Consider the following 15,306-nt stretch of genomic DNA (forward strand, 5'->3'; position numbering starts at 1 on the left):
TTTACGCGTGAATCCGATACAGATGATGAATATTCGAGCTTAGGTCGCACTAATGTTTTATAGAGAAGAAGTTTCAGTTCCATCGGGGCAAGGGAGAAGTTACGGCATAAATAACGAAGAGTTCGGTTAGCACTGTTTATAATAAGGTGAATGTTAGTCTGCCACGAAAGGTTGTCAGAAATTGTAACGCCAAGGTTATTGTAAGTGCTAACTTTAGTAAGGGGGATTTATTAGGTACGTAGTTAGTAGAAATATTACATGTTCGACGTGAAACACTCACTATCTTGCATTTAGTAACTATATGGTTCATTAGCCAAGTATTGCACCAAGATGAAACATTGTCTAAGTCACACTGAAGGGCAAGGTTAGAAGGTGTTTTAATTTCGCGGGAAATAACACAATCATCGGACAAAAGCTTTATAGAAGAAGAAATGTTATGTGGCAAGTCGTAATGGAAATTAGGAAGAGTAGTGGGCCAAGAACAGATCCTTGTGGGACGCCAGAGGTTACGGGTGAGAGGGGGGAGTTTGATTCATTAGCAGTTACAAATTGGGAGCGGTCTGTTAGAAAGCATTCAATCCATTTTAATATGTTAGCATCAAGATTAAGTTTGCTTAGTTTTAGCAGTAGTAGTTTATGGCATACAGTGTCAAAAGCTTTAGCAAAGTCGAGGAAAACACAGTCAACAAGGGAAGAAGCGTCAATGGCAAGAAATGCCATTGACGCCAAAGCAGTATTGTGTCCACGTGTCCGAGGAACCTGGGAAGAAAACAGGCCACCCCAGTAGCGCCAGCGGCAAGAGGGCGAAGCTATCGGAAAGTCACAATGAGAGTTATGGTGTCTCAGTAGGGAGACATGAATTGCCTTGCCAGAGAGGCTACGTTGACATCTGCGGCGATCTGTAACCATCCCGGTCAGCGTCGGCTCCCAGAGCGGGGCAATACGCATGCGAGCGCGCGCTTTAAAGCTCCCCGCACGCGGAGGGTGCGTGTTTTCTTCGGCCTAAAAGACGATCGCCCGTCCCCCATCGTCCAATTTTCGCGGCGGCCGGCGCCAAAGACATAAGCTGTCTGCGTGTTGGGGAAGCCTGGGAAGCAGATGCACGGGAGCCCCAAGCGCCACCGAACAAGTGGCGGGCAAAACAAGCCGCCCCAGTCGCACGGTTGACAGGGGGTTTAGCTGTCGGAAAGTCCAAGCAGGAGTGATGAGTTATTACAGGGTAGGCAAGAATCACCCCGCATGGTGAGACAGCGAAAATAGCGGGTTAATTGCGTGGGGAAAAAAGGAAGGGGGTACTGGAGTTCAAACAAAAACATAAATGCGAGTAAAACTGAATTATATAAAGAAGAAAATATCCAAAACGGTTGGAACAAATGTTTTCACAGTTTTAAATTTGCTAAAGTTGTTGCCAGAGCCCCAAAATTCTAAGACCAAGTTGAGACCTTTATGTGATTCGTATTGTTTTTAAAACACGTTCGGGCTGTTTCTGGCACAAACAATGTTCATTATTTAAAGGCTGGCACATAGACAGACAGCAGTGTCTATCCTTCCAGGATAGCGCTGGCGAAGACAAGAATCAAGAAAGGCAACAATCAATTGAAGTACAGATCTAGAAAATCGTTGAAGCAGGTGAAGGATCTTGAGCCCTTGTTACAAAATACGGCAGCGATAACAATAGACATCAGGACTCTATGGCAGAGCAGCCATCGAAATATAAAGCATAACTAGCTGCTGTGTAAAACTTTTTGAAGAAGGAAGGGCCTTACATATAGCACATGGCGTTGCGAACCGCATGCATTCACACACGAAGGAAAGGCAGCAAGCAAAGCCCTTATTTACAGGGGAGGAATGAAATATACAGGCAGAAGAATCTAGTAAATGTGTGCACAAAAGTGTTGCACAAACTCCTATACATCAAACGGAGAGAAAGAAAAGTTTACCAACACTCTCGTTTATACCATTTGCAAGGGTGTTGAATTTGTGAATCAGGAAGGATTCCCGCACTTCGCGGTCGTGATGTGTCCTGAAACTTGACTGAAGTACAGTGACTGCAAATTTTTGGAATGGATGCAATCATGTGGGGACGTGCTTGGATATGGGAAGGTGTGGCAGTGCAGTTACATGTGATCGGTGGTTGTTAATACGCAATCTGAAGGCTCTTCCTGTCTGTGCGATGTGCTGCGCGTGGCACAATCTGCATTCGAGGAGGTAAATGACGTTTTCGCTGTGGCAGTTGTAGTCGGCCTGTATACGGAATTAGGAGTGCGACCCTGTGCTCTGCACAGTTTCTGTTTTCTGCATCATTGGACAAAGCTTGCACCGAGGTTTGTCGCATGGTCCGCAACCTGTGCTTTTGGGGTTGTTATTTTAGACAATGTTACAATGTCTTTTAAATTTCCAGCTCTCCTGTACACCGTTCCTGGAGGCTCAGGAAAGACGCGTTTCGTTTTTTCGCTTTGCAGGAGGAAGTTATAATGCTTTTTAAGTATGCCATTTACGTTTGGAGCACTTGCGTATAATGTGGGAATGAGGTTGGTTTGGCTTTTTGAAGTGGATGGTTTGGCATCGTTTAGAAGCTCAGTTCGGTCTTTCTTGTCAGCCTTTTCGATTGCGTCATCTATGACAGGCAGACATAGGAGATTGTTTCAAAGCCTTTCGCAGTTTGAAATGAAGTCTTTAGGGTCTGAGCACAGTCGTTTCAACCTACGCGACTGGATGTACGGCATGGCTGTCTTGCATTGCTTGACATGGCTACTTTTAAAATGGTGGTATTGGTGGTTATTGTTCGGATTCGCATACAAGGTAGTCTAGAGTGTTTATCCAGATATTTTGATTGCCATGTCCAGGAAGTAAGTTCGGATGCCGAATACAAGTAGGAAAATGAAATATGGTCATCAAAGTTATTGAGGGTCGTAATGAATTCTAAAAGGCTTCTTTCTCCATGACACCAGTTGAGGAAGATTTTATGAATACACCCTTCGTAAAAAAGCGGCTGCACTGTAATTGTGGCAAGAAATTCCCTTTCCCGCTCGCCCACAAAACGATTTGCATAGTTTGGGCCAATTTTTGTGCCCATTGAGGTTCCATTAGTCTGTATGACAGGCTTGTTGAGACATTCTCAGTATTCATACAACTGAATGGCTGCTTTAACGCCGCCCTCGTGTAGAATATTCGTATAGAGGGAGGCTATATACATATATGAATATATAAATATATATATTTATATTGTACTGGAGATAGTAGTATGCCGAGTATTGTACAGTAGTATTGTACTGGAGATGGAGGTATGCCAAGGAATGTCGACCCCCCGCTCGCAAGTTCACATCAGAAGACCAAGGACGCCAGAAGTCTCGATATGATAGCTCCGCCGCTGCAACAACGTTTGAACCTGGATCCCTTGCATGGCTTCGTGTGCAATGCCCCACTCTTTGTCTTTCGGCGAAATTCTTTGCTAAATGCAATGACCCATAAAGGATTCTCCAAAAAACATCCAACCACCACGCCGGAACGCACGCCGATCAACGAACGCTCGCGCAGCTCCCCTGCCGTGGTTTGAACCGTGGCGACACCGACCGGAGCGGGCGGAAACTATAGTGGCAAACTGTTCGCATGGGGACGCAGTGAAACATCCCCCTCGCGAGGGGCACGATCAAATGCAGAGCATTTCCGGGGGCGCACGACATTAAGTAGTTTGCGTTCTGGTAATGTTGTTGCACTTGTGGCAAGTGCTGACGAGAGAGCGCTCGTCAGCAGTAATTTGAATGAGTCAAGGATATAAGTCACGTTCGTAGCCTCCCATTCTGTGTCGGCTTTGTGGCGCAGTGGGTAGAGCACCATGTACATTGCGTTCCGCCCGCAGGGTCGAGGGATCGAAACCAGGCGCCGGATAGGATTTTTTTATATAGTGTAGGGGGAGGGGTGTGGACTACGACTACGGACGCCTACGGACGTCAACGCGGGTGACATCGTGAGTTACTGAAATGCTCTCCATTTAACAAACATCGCCCGTTAACTACCTCGTCGAGCCCGTGACTCCCACCTCAGACCTTCGTCGTCGAGGTCGTGAAATAGTGCACATCGTACGTTTAAAGGTACTACGATCCCCGCGTCGTTTCATCCCCTTAGGTCGCCAGGATGGCTTGTCTTTTCGCCGGGGGGTGATTGTACTGGAGATAGTAGTCCCCGACAGGACGACATAACTTGCGTTAGTGTGCGCCAATCTCCCCAGTGCAAACTACGGAGGATGTGGCGGAGGAAGGACTGCTATGTGCCACATGATGATGGCAGGCGCAAGGTGCTGGGTGAGAGAAGAAGAGGAACGGTAAGCATCGCGAGTGGCTCGCTCTAAGAGAATGCACCGAGACATCGGTCTGCACTGCCTTGCCCGTCTCTGGTCTCTGCCTCTTTCGAAGCGTCTTGCTGGTCTCCAGCTATAATCCCCCTTACAATATATATATAGCAGAACAGAAAGATACGGGACGAGGGACTCGGGAAGGACACATACAAAGGTTGCAGTCATTGCCAGTGCTATTCTGCTCTTTCCTAAATATTTAATAATGCCGAATGACGTGTGTTTCTCATATTTCTTTAATGCAGTGATAAATAAGCGAAAATAAAGGTCGAGAAAAAATCCACCGTTTTTTCCGGGAGCGGGAGTCGAACCAAAATCTCCGCATAACGCGTGCTGTACACTGACCATTATGCTATCCCGCAGCGGCTCCGTCCCTTTAAAGACGAAAAGGTCGAGATTCACAGATAAGGTCAGGAGTCGTCAGACACTGGTTTATTGGGCGAACCCCGCAAAGAACAGAAGGATAGCGAGACCCAGTCAAGCGTGTATATTCCAGAGCACGCCGATCACGACACGTCTCGACGACTATGTACGTGCAAAGCAAAGCAGATGGCACTGCTACATAGCCTTTGCCAAGTACGTGGACATCGCCTTGCACACATAGCCACTGCGGAAATACTTATGTACAGATGCTAATGTCTCCCTCTGTCAGCGCTTACAATATACATAAACACGCACGGACGATAAGAAAAAACTTATTACTCATTAGCGGAGCATTCTCGAGTCTAGCGATGAATATTTCATTTGAAATCAATTGCTTATTTGTGTTCCTTTATCTCTGCTCGTCATTCCTTACGCGGTGTTTTATTTTCTCGAATATACCGAATACACGAACTCTTTGTGTTACTTGGAACTGGCATTGCGATTCTATCGATTGCCGATATTGCCATATCCGCCCGCACTTTAAGGCAGAGCATAAACTCATACTTTGGCGCGTTCCGGACTTGGCGCATGTAGGAATCACGGCGCATGCCTAAGAATGACTTGTAAAGCAAAGTAAAACGACGTGGTATACAACCGTCGAGGTGTACGGCAACACTTCTGGATAATCTGGCGTGGATAATCTGACGTGACGTCCCAGACTCCGCCGTTGCAGTGGTGGTCTGGGAGCTGATCATTTGCTTAACAGCCACTTTCATCGCCACGATATTAGGCGTTGTTTCGGTGAGGTGGGTGAAGCTGTATCGCAAGCACCGGGCGTAGTTCAGTTTAGATTCTATTGTATTGCGAAACTCCCCATCACTTAGCAATAGGGGCACGGCTGCTGCAATTGTGGCACCAGTTGTGGTACTCGGCACAGGCTGAAGATAGGAGCACCTGATGTTGAAGCCGCAGCTGTCTGCTGGGATTGTTCTTAGCAGCAGATTCCTACCCAATTCCCATGGCTGTCTGGTCTGGAACGCTGGGTAGTTTATTTTTCAGGTCACAAGTTAGAATCCCCAAGGGTACAGCCTTTTTTTATTGTTTATCATTTTTGTTTTCAGCCGATGTTCTATATATAGAGTTGACCATTTTTAGGCCGTAACGTTCAATACTCCACGAGCGATTTCGCAGAACGAGCTGAGACTGACACTGACGCGATAGCGAGTTCTGGTTTGCGTGCTGTTGCCATAAGCGCCGGCTGCTTTTGGGCAGTGGGCACAGGCCAGAATCAGCAGCCCGAACACTCTTTTTATACTATTGCATGAGTGAGGGAATCTCCCAAGATTGGGGGGGAAGGCGCATGGCTAATGACCATCTGCTTTGACGCGGGGGGTGCTCATCTACTGCGGAGGCCTCGGCTAGTGATTGCTACAATTCAAAACCGTGCTGGCAGGCTTATCTCAGGCATTTTGCAGCCGACAACATGGGGGAAGCGCGGTAGGGCGAATAGTGAGATATCGATAATGCCCGTCCAAAAATAGCATCGGATGTAAAGAATGTTGTTTTAGAGTACTGAAACCGAAAGTTGTTTGAATGCTAATCTTGGATTCGTCCAATCACTGTGCACCTGCTCCCGACGAGGCAGCCTTTAGTTGGTGCGTCCGCCGCAGACCGTGCTTGGTACTTTTTCTTCTTTCGGGCTTCATAAAATAAATACCGACATATCAACCGGATAAATCATGAAAAGTGTGTTAAGTTGCGCCAGTCGATGCAGTGCAAGCTGAAACGAGATCTGACAAATTCACTTTAGTGTCCCTTCAACCGCACATAGCGTGTAGCAAAAAAAGCCTCGTCCTTGTCAGTTTCCGAAGAATCAGCCAGCAATAAATTTTTTATCCTGTTCTCTAAGACACCCAACAGAAACACTTTGCACCCGAATAAAATTATTTGTATCAAAAGACTATGGTTATAAAAGCGGCTCGCCCCAAACTCTCCGTTGAATCCCCTTCACGCAAAATGCGCAGCGTACAATTATTCACTGCCCTGACTTCGGCAGAATGTATTGAAAAATGTGCCTGTGGGTAGCATAAATGCATCATAATTGTTATTCTCCGGAGTCACCTCACTGGTGTCCACAGTATGTCGTTGACCTCACCAGGTTCCCACGAAAAAACACCATGTTCCCATGGAAAGCAATGGATAATACAAATTTGTAGAGTTTACAAAACAGTCCTATTGTCGTCACCAGGACGCCTATTGCAGGCATGAATTCCTTTTGTCCGGTAAGGGCGCCTGTCCGTGTTGCTTTCAAAACACCCTTGTGAAGGTCTTCGCTTAAATTCGCTCTGCATTGTGTTATTTACTTGGAATCACTTCGCGGGAGTACGCCGATCTTCAGCACAGATTTTAAGGAAGCCAATATTGTCGCTGTCCTCTGCCCTGTAGCATCAAAGCATCTTTACAAAGTGCCGTCCTCTTTTTGCGTTGGATACGATTCCACTAGACCTACTTCCTAGGTGTTGCCGATAGCAACACGCCGTGTGTTTTGTTTTTCCAAAGTGTGTGTCGGGCCTTACTATTGGGTTACGCCGCTCCATCAAGTTTATACGAGCTTCCTAGCGGCTCACCTAGAAATAACGACCGCCTACACCGTGGAACACTTTTTTCCCAGTGGTGAGCTGCCGCTATTGATTCGAAAAACTGATGTTCTTTATGTCGGCGTTCCTACCGGGCACCTCATTGCTTAAAAATAGCGTCGAAAACCTAATATCTTCCTCACAAGAGGTAGGCGGAGTGCCTTCCGGTTTACAGGGCAGAGGATTTTAGTCTTTCCCGTCAACCTGCTTTCGTGCACTGAGAATAGCTAAACGACGATTAAGTACTACCATATATCTGAAACAACAATGACATGTGTACCTTCTATGCAGTCTTCTAATGGTACCATTTCCACCAAAGTGCTCGGTGTGACAGCAGGTTATAGTTTTCGGCAATTTCTACTGCAGTTTTGTACTGGCTTTCTAGAAGAAATACGCATCGCAGGATTAAAAAACACGGAATGTAAACTCCGGGAATTACTGCCTCCATTTTATCTGGCACCTGTCTTGCGTCTGTCCAGCGTGTTTTTAGCCGCTTATCTTTTGTCTGGTTCCAGGCTCCGCATCGAGAATTGCGCCATGCAATTTCCCGGTTTATTGCAGAACAAGCAATATTGCCTTTTATTTGTGTCCACATGCTGGGTGATTGGTGTTACAAGGAGGTATGGATCGATGTAATTGTGGTTTAACCAAATTATACAAGCCTTGTTCATCGAGGTAACGGTCCATTGTACCTTACAGTTTGCCGACTGTTGAGCAAATTCTGTGTTTTAAAAATATTGGCAGCTTCTTGTGGCAACACTAAATGCCATTTCGCCACCGTCCGCTGCAATAGGGCTTCGTACCAGCGTTCTACTTTCACAAGGTCGTCCGCATGTACGCCGTACCTCAGGAGATGTCTTGAAAACTGTCTGTGTCCGATTCCTTCAAATTGACTTCTCGCATGTTGTGGTGATATGCATCGTTCTTATAACAAAAGCGCTGGAGGGTCTCGTCTTTGTTGGAAGTAATTTATGGCATCGCCCGCAGCAAATAAAAACGCGTGCGGGTGGTATTCCCACTGTGCGGAGAGTGCACCGCCATTAGAACAATAACATTAAACGCTGTCTTTCTCCGGCACACCTTCAGTGTCATCGTCTACTCTAAACAACTCCCTGAAAGTCGTCGCGCACCTAATTCATTGAAGATATGCTTTCAGTTACCCCGGCTTTATCAGAGAGAAGTGTAAGCAGTGCGGGTTCTTTTACTAGACGAGTGGAACAGATTTTTGCAACGGCCGTCTCTGAAGATGCTTGGCTTGAAGCGTCAGCTCTATTGGAGATTCCTGCGCTCCTACGTGACCAATCGTCCCTTGTAGGCCTCAGAAGCCGGATCTATGGACGGTACGTATGGTTATAGTTTTATAATTCTTTTTTTAGATTGTGCGCGTTCGGCTAATGATGAAATTGTCCTTCGCACTGCTTCTAAATCCCCTGCCACACTTGGGGACCGACGAATAAGAGATCATCAGAAAAACACACAGAAGTTTGCCGACCCATCGCGCCTCGTCGCGAGGCTGCTAAGAAAGGCTTGCTGAGGTGCCTTTAAAAGTAAAGTGCTGCCACAGTCACCAGACTTACATTGCACGAATACTGGTTGGATCACCAATTCATCACAACCGTTCACACATAAAAAGCGAGAGACAATTCCACTTCCTGACGACGGTGCAACGAGCTCCTGGTTGAGTCAAAGTACGTAGACCGGTTCTTGAAAGCACGAGCAAAAATAAATGAATGGGCCGCCATACAGCTCTCCGAAAGCGCATGTACAGTAAAGCTGTTTCAAACTCAGCACATGCTGAAGGTAGTATGTGTTCGTAATGCTTTAGAGTAACGGTAGTTATAATAGATTTGTGGTCGCTGTTAAAGGGACACTGAAGTGAATTTGTCAAGCTCCCGTTTTTGCTTGCACTGCGTAGACTGGCTCAAATTAGCACACTTTTCATCGTTTATCCGGTTGACAAATCGGTAATTATTTTACAAAGCGCGAAAGAACAAAAACTACCATGCGCGGTTTATGGCGGCCGCACAAACTAAGCTGTGACGTTGGCAGGACTGGGCGCCGTGATTGGACGATGCCCAAGGTTAGCAATCAAACAAGTTTCGGTTTCGGTTTCGGTCTGTAAAACAACAGTTTTGACATTCGATGGCGTCGTTGGATGGGCATTCTCAATATCCCAGTTATCGTAGTACCGCGCTTCTGCCATGTTGTCGGCTGTAAAATGTATAAGATAAGCCTCCCAGGACCGCTTGGAACCGTAGCATTCACTATCTGAGGCCTACGCAGTGCATGAACGCCCTCCGCGTCCCCGCAGACGCTCAAATGCATGCGCTTTTCCCCCATATTTGGAGCCTGCCTCGCTCATGCCTGTATCATAAAAAGCGTCTTCGCACCAAGCCAAGGGTCTGTTGATTCTGGCCTGTGCCCACTGCCCGCAAGCAGTCGGTGCTTATGGCAACAGCACGGCAACGGGAACTCGCTAGCGCGGCAGTGCCAGCCTGTGCGAGTTCTGTTGACTAGTTCATGGAGCAAGTAACGTTCCGGGCCAAAAAAAGGTGAACTCAGTATATAAAACATCGCCGAAAAACGAAAAAGTTAACTCATAAAAAAAGAATGTACCCGCAGCGATTGGTACTGGTGACTGGCAGAACACTTGCGATGACATACCTAGCGCCCCAGACGACTAGGCCACACCGGGCCGCTGGCGGCGATGGAAAATATAAGGTATAAAATATATAACCAGTTTACACTTTTATTTAGTTTTAGTATTTCAAGCAGCTTAGGTGACTATTTGTTGTATTGCACTCGTGCAGTAAGCGTCCCCCGAGTTTCCACAATAGCTCACGTCTAGCAATTGCACTTCGTAGACGGGAAAGCGTTCGCAGATGCGTAGTCGTGCTCCTGACCGCTCTGCTTGTTCGCCCAGCGCACAAATGTGCTTCCCGCACCCTAGTTTTACGCTGTACGGTAAAAATATCAGTTGATTTTATTTTCTTAGTACATATATTGACTTCGCTCACTCTTCTCCCACTTCAAGAGGCCTTATATTTTCCTACTGGCGTACCAGTCAGCGAAGCGTCGCATGTACCCTTGTGCTGCGCTTGTGTGGAGCGACCTTGACTTGGAGCTAGATACGGTGTACAAACTAACGAAGTAAAGAAAGGGGCATTCTTCCATTCTCAAACGTGTTGTGGCTTAGTTTCAACTGATCGAGCGAATTGCGACGACCCGTCGGCGGCCGGCGGACTAAACGGTGGGCCGACTGACTCGGTCGCGGAAAGGTCGGCGAGCCGTGCAGTAGCGCAGCCAATTGTCAGCTCCTCTCCTGCTGACGTCACACGAAAACGCCACAAAAAATGGGCGAGCGTAAAGAGAGGAGGACAGCATCTTCGAATTGATTTTTCTACTAAATAAATTCACGTAAACGCACACAGAGTGGTCGAAACAGGGCCCAGGGACGCCGAACTACAGTATGCGCTCGTAATCCCGCATTGTTTACAAATCACTTCAGTGTGCCTTTAAAGAGCGCGATTGCTTCTTCGACCATTGTCGCTACATTCTTGGCCCAGACCACACACAAACACGCCCTGGCGGCGTGGCTGGCTGGTTGGGGTCGTTGTAGTATTTAAGTGCAAAGTAACCCATGACAAACGATAAGAACCACTCCTTGTGTACTGGTTTCAATGTCAATATTTATATGACCGGGAATGAGTTCCGGTATAATTTTAAATGCAGAGCATTTCAGTAAGTCACGATGTCACCCGCGTTGGCGTCCGTAGTCCGCGTCCGCATCGCTCCCCCTACACTATATAAAAAAATTATACTTGCCGGCGCCAGGTTTCGATCCTATGACTCTGCGGGCGGAACGCAAGGTGCACAGTACTCTACCAACTGAGCCACAAAGCCGACACAGAACGGAAGGTTACGAACGTGCCTTATATCCTTGACTCATTCAACCATCGGCCAGAGGTGCACCATCTACCCCGCGTCCTCCGCGCCTTCTCTCCGCTCGCAACGCCCTCTCTCGCCTCGTTCGTTTCGGGCGCACAACAGGTGGGGACGTGCGCAACACCCTCTCTCGCCGCGTTAGGTTCGCGCGCAAGAACAGGTGGGGCGCTCGCATCGCGCTCTCTCGCTGCGGTCGGTTCGCGCTTAAACCACATATGTCGTTCGCGCGAGCTGCGGTCGCTAACATCTGTGGCGTGATCGTGACGTCAGCATCACGCGTTCGCGTGGTGGCGATTTCGGCGCTATAACACTCTCTCGCGAGGGGCATTGGATTGGATTCGATTGGATTGGCTTGGATTTGGATTGGATTGGATTAAAGTGGATTGTGTTGGATTGTGTTGCGTCATAGCCGCGCCACGTTACGTCATAGCCGCTCCACGTTGGGTCATAGCCGTGGCAGGGGGTTCAGGGCACGTTTCACTATCGACTTCATCGACAATGTCTACGCTGGAAGACAACAATTACAACAACAACAACCAATACGTAATCCATACGACTTGCAGGCGCCCCCCCCCCGCAGAAATGCTCTGCATTTGATCGTGCCCCTCGCGAGGGGGATATTTTTTTTGCAAATATGGGGGAATACCGTCGGGTACAAAATGGTGCATAGAACGTCAAATTCAGGCGGAACAAAAATTAAACGGTTTGGCTGCAAAAGGACTAAAACACAAATTTGCAAAACAAAACTCATAAGTGAGCTGCAACGTTTGCTGTAAAAGAATAATTTTTGTTGAAATAGTTTAACAGCAATCCATGTGTTCGTACTCAAACATAGCACTTTAACCAACTGAGTTTTAGTTCAGGCGGAAAGTGCTGCCCACGATGAACGTCCCTTGTGTCTCATAGATTTCATATTTTTGTGTCTTGGCTACAGAAATTGCTTTGGAATAAATTCTCAACGTTTGTTTTGGATGTTGCAGGGTAAAGATCGCAGGGTAAATGTAGAGATTAGAATTATATCTATCATTGCTCCTTGCAACAGATACCCGCGCATTCGGTGATGCATTGCTCTAAAATTTGGGTCGGTAGTTTGTGTGGTTTGAAAGCGAAATGTTTCTTTGCATAGATTGCTACACCCTAGGCTCTTTCCTACGGGCCCTTTGTACCTGTGATCCCAGTCTACCCGGTGACTTCTTTGCCTTCCTACGACTATGTTCTGTAGAAGCACAGAAGTACATCATTTAGGATGAAATGAGGTGAAGCATCGAGGGAAAACACGCCGAGAGACCACAGGTTGAGAGCAGAAAGTGCAAGCGTGTGCAGCTCGTCACGTATGGTCCTCCTTCGTTTCATGACCGCTCGAAGGAGATGATTTTGAGGTCGCCAAAATTTATCCTGTAGCACTTAGCGGTTCGCCACGACGCCTCAGAGTTGCAGCACTGGCGTGGTATGCGGGAGGTGCCGGGTTCGCAACCGCGTACGCCAGGGACGCACCGGCTTTTTTCGTCACTCAACCCACTATATTACTCACCACCAGTAAAAAGTTGGCTTTCATGAAGTACTTTTTGTGTTATTTCCAAAACATTATTCAGGCAATGAGGTGTGTAAGCTACTGTGTAAAAAATTGACTACCTCTCGGTCTAAACTAAAATGATAGGGAGACACGATGCTTTCCAAAATCAAGTACAACACCAAACAAACTAACACAGAACCTAGCGGGCAATTACATGTTTTATTTCTGATGACTGGTATGGTTGTAACCAGGTCGCTGCAGTATCGCGACACTAGTATATTGCGATGCGTTCTTGGAGATACTTTAAAATGTGCTTTATTCAGTATTAAAATATTTTTTTAAAAATGTATGTTTATCTTATTAGTGAAATATTTTGCGTCGTATCAAATATATCCCGGTATTCTGGCGCGTATGCTATCTCTTTATATTTAATTTGGTGGCGCAGGAGACTTCCGCTTTATTAAAGATAATAGTCTTTTTTTGGGCTACTACAACAAGAAGATTTTGATCTGTCTGCAAATTTGTTCAATTAGAGACATATTGCCTACTTTCCAACATCCTCCATCAGTGCTGTAACCGTTTAACACAGTTATAGCAACACCCAAGGCTCGAAAATTATTTCAGTGTGACGAACACCAACACGGAACAAAAGATGTTTGCTGAGCTTTCACAAAAGTTGTTGGCAAGGTCCATGCTGCCGCTGCAATTTATTGAGAAGTTATGCAATTCTCATCAACGTTCAATTGTGTACTGTAATTGTACAAGCAATACAATACTGTATTTATATTTCTTGTAGTGTAATTTGCGCACGTATATATTCTTAACCACATACCATTTTATAAACATTTATTGTAGAACATGAGATCACCGAAATAAAAAAAAAGGGATTGCAGTATCTGTATCTGTATCTCTTATTTTCCTTCCACAATTCTTTGTTCTATGCCCGCAAAAATATGTCTGAAATATCCCGCTGCGTCAAGCCTAAATTCAGAATAGTATCGCAATTTTTCGTGTCCTATCAATGCATTGCGATATCCTATTCCAGAATACGTTTGGAATATTCCTGCCCAGCCCTGGCGGAAACGCGATGACTACCTTATGTGCAGGCTAAGGTTGTGCGATATGGGTCCGCTGGGGTACGATAAAGATGGTAAAGCAGGTTCGATTCCTACCAGGGGAAGTGTTTCTATTCTTCTGCACTTCAACAACCAACGTAATCATTTTGAGAGAAAGTTTGACTGCCTGCCATGCATTTTCGGTGGACTGCGGATGGGATTAGTCATAAGATGAAATATTCACCTTATAATAACAAGATTCCAACCTTCAAGCCTTCATGTGCCTGACTCTTTTTTTCGCGCAAGACATATCTCAGTTTTATTTGAGAAGCCTTGAATACTCACGGGGAAGCGGCTATAAAAGCCAGGGCAAAGAAAACCTGGTATACCTTCATGGCCGCGCACTTCACTTTGTTATTCTGAAAATAACGTGTCGTTTTGGTCGTCCGCGGATATAATGCGAGGCCTCCATGTTTTGTATTCGCCAACTATTTTGAAGAACACAATGCCCATTCTTTCCACAAGTTTGCAGGCTATTTTGGTGCGGTGTACAATGTATTGTTTTTTCACTTCGACAAAAGAAAGAAATATTTGCGAACAAATATACGCGTTCTATTTACGGCATGCCAGAAATATTCGTTTTTCCTAACGATCACACGTGTCAAGTAAAATTTCTGGATCCTGTAGCATGTTGTCGACATTTACTAATTGTTTATTACCGAAAAGCCTGGCGAGCCAGAGATCCAACAGTGAAATCTCCCATTCCTGGTTCTGAAAAAAACATCCCCCTCGCGAGGGGCACGATCAAATGCAGGGCATTTCTGCGGGGGGGCGCGCCTGCAAGTCGTATGGATTACGTATTGGTTGTTGTTGTTGTAATTGTTGTCTTCCAGCGTAGACATTGTCGATGAAGTCGATGGTGAAACGTGCCGTGAACCCCCTGCCGCGGCTTTGACGCAACGTGGAGCGGCTATGACGCAACGTGGCGCGGCTATGACGAAACACAATCCAACACAATCCAACACAATTTACTTTAATCCAATCCAATCCAAATCCAAGCCAATCCAATCGAATCCAATCCAATGCCCCTCGCGAGAGAGTGTTATAGCGCCGAAATCGCCACCACGCGAACGCGTGATGCTGACGTCACGATCACGCCACAGATGTTAGCGACCGCAGCGCGCGCGAACGACATATGTGGTTTAAGCGCGAACCGACCGCGGCGAGAGAGCGCGATGCGAGCGCCCCACCTGTTCTTGCGCGCGAACCTAACGCGGCGAGAGAGGGTGTTGCGCACGTCCCCACCTGTTGTGCACCCGAACCTAACGCGGCGGGAGAGGGCGTTGCGAGCGGAGAGATGGCGAGGAGGACGCGGGGGAGAGGGCGCACCTCTGGCCGACGGTTGAATGAGTCAAGGATATAAGGCACGTTCGTAACCTTCCG

General features: G+C 46.8%; 1 long non-coding RNA gene across 1 annotated transcript in view; it reads right to left on the reverse strand.

Annotated features, from left to right (window-relative positions):
* The window catches only part of LOC144165072 (uncharacterized), a 53,508-nt gene extending 39,298 nt beyond the window's left edge, over positions 1–14,210 (reverse strand). The window contains exon 1 of the long non-coding RNA XR_013321334.1: positions 14,108–14,210. This is a non-coding gene — a long non-coding RNA (uncharacterized LOC144165072). The remainder of the gene's footprint in view (positions 1–14,107) is intronic.
* Between the last annotated feature and the right edge of the window lie 1,096 nt (positions 14,211–15,306).

Source organism: Haemaphysalis longicornis, unplaced genomic scaffold, assembly GCF_048455015.1.
Source record: "Haemaphysalis longicornis isolate Haplotype H1 unplaced genomic scaffold, Haemaphysalis longicornis Haplotype H1 scaffold_14, whole genome shotgun sequence".
Taxonomy (NCBI): Eukaryota; Metazoa; Arthropoda; class Arachnida; order Ixodida; family Ixodidae; genus Haemaphysalis; species Haemaphysalis longicornis.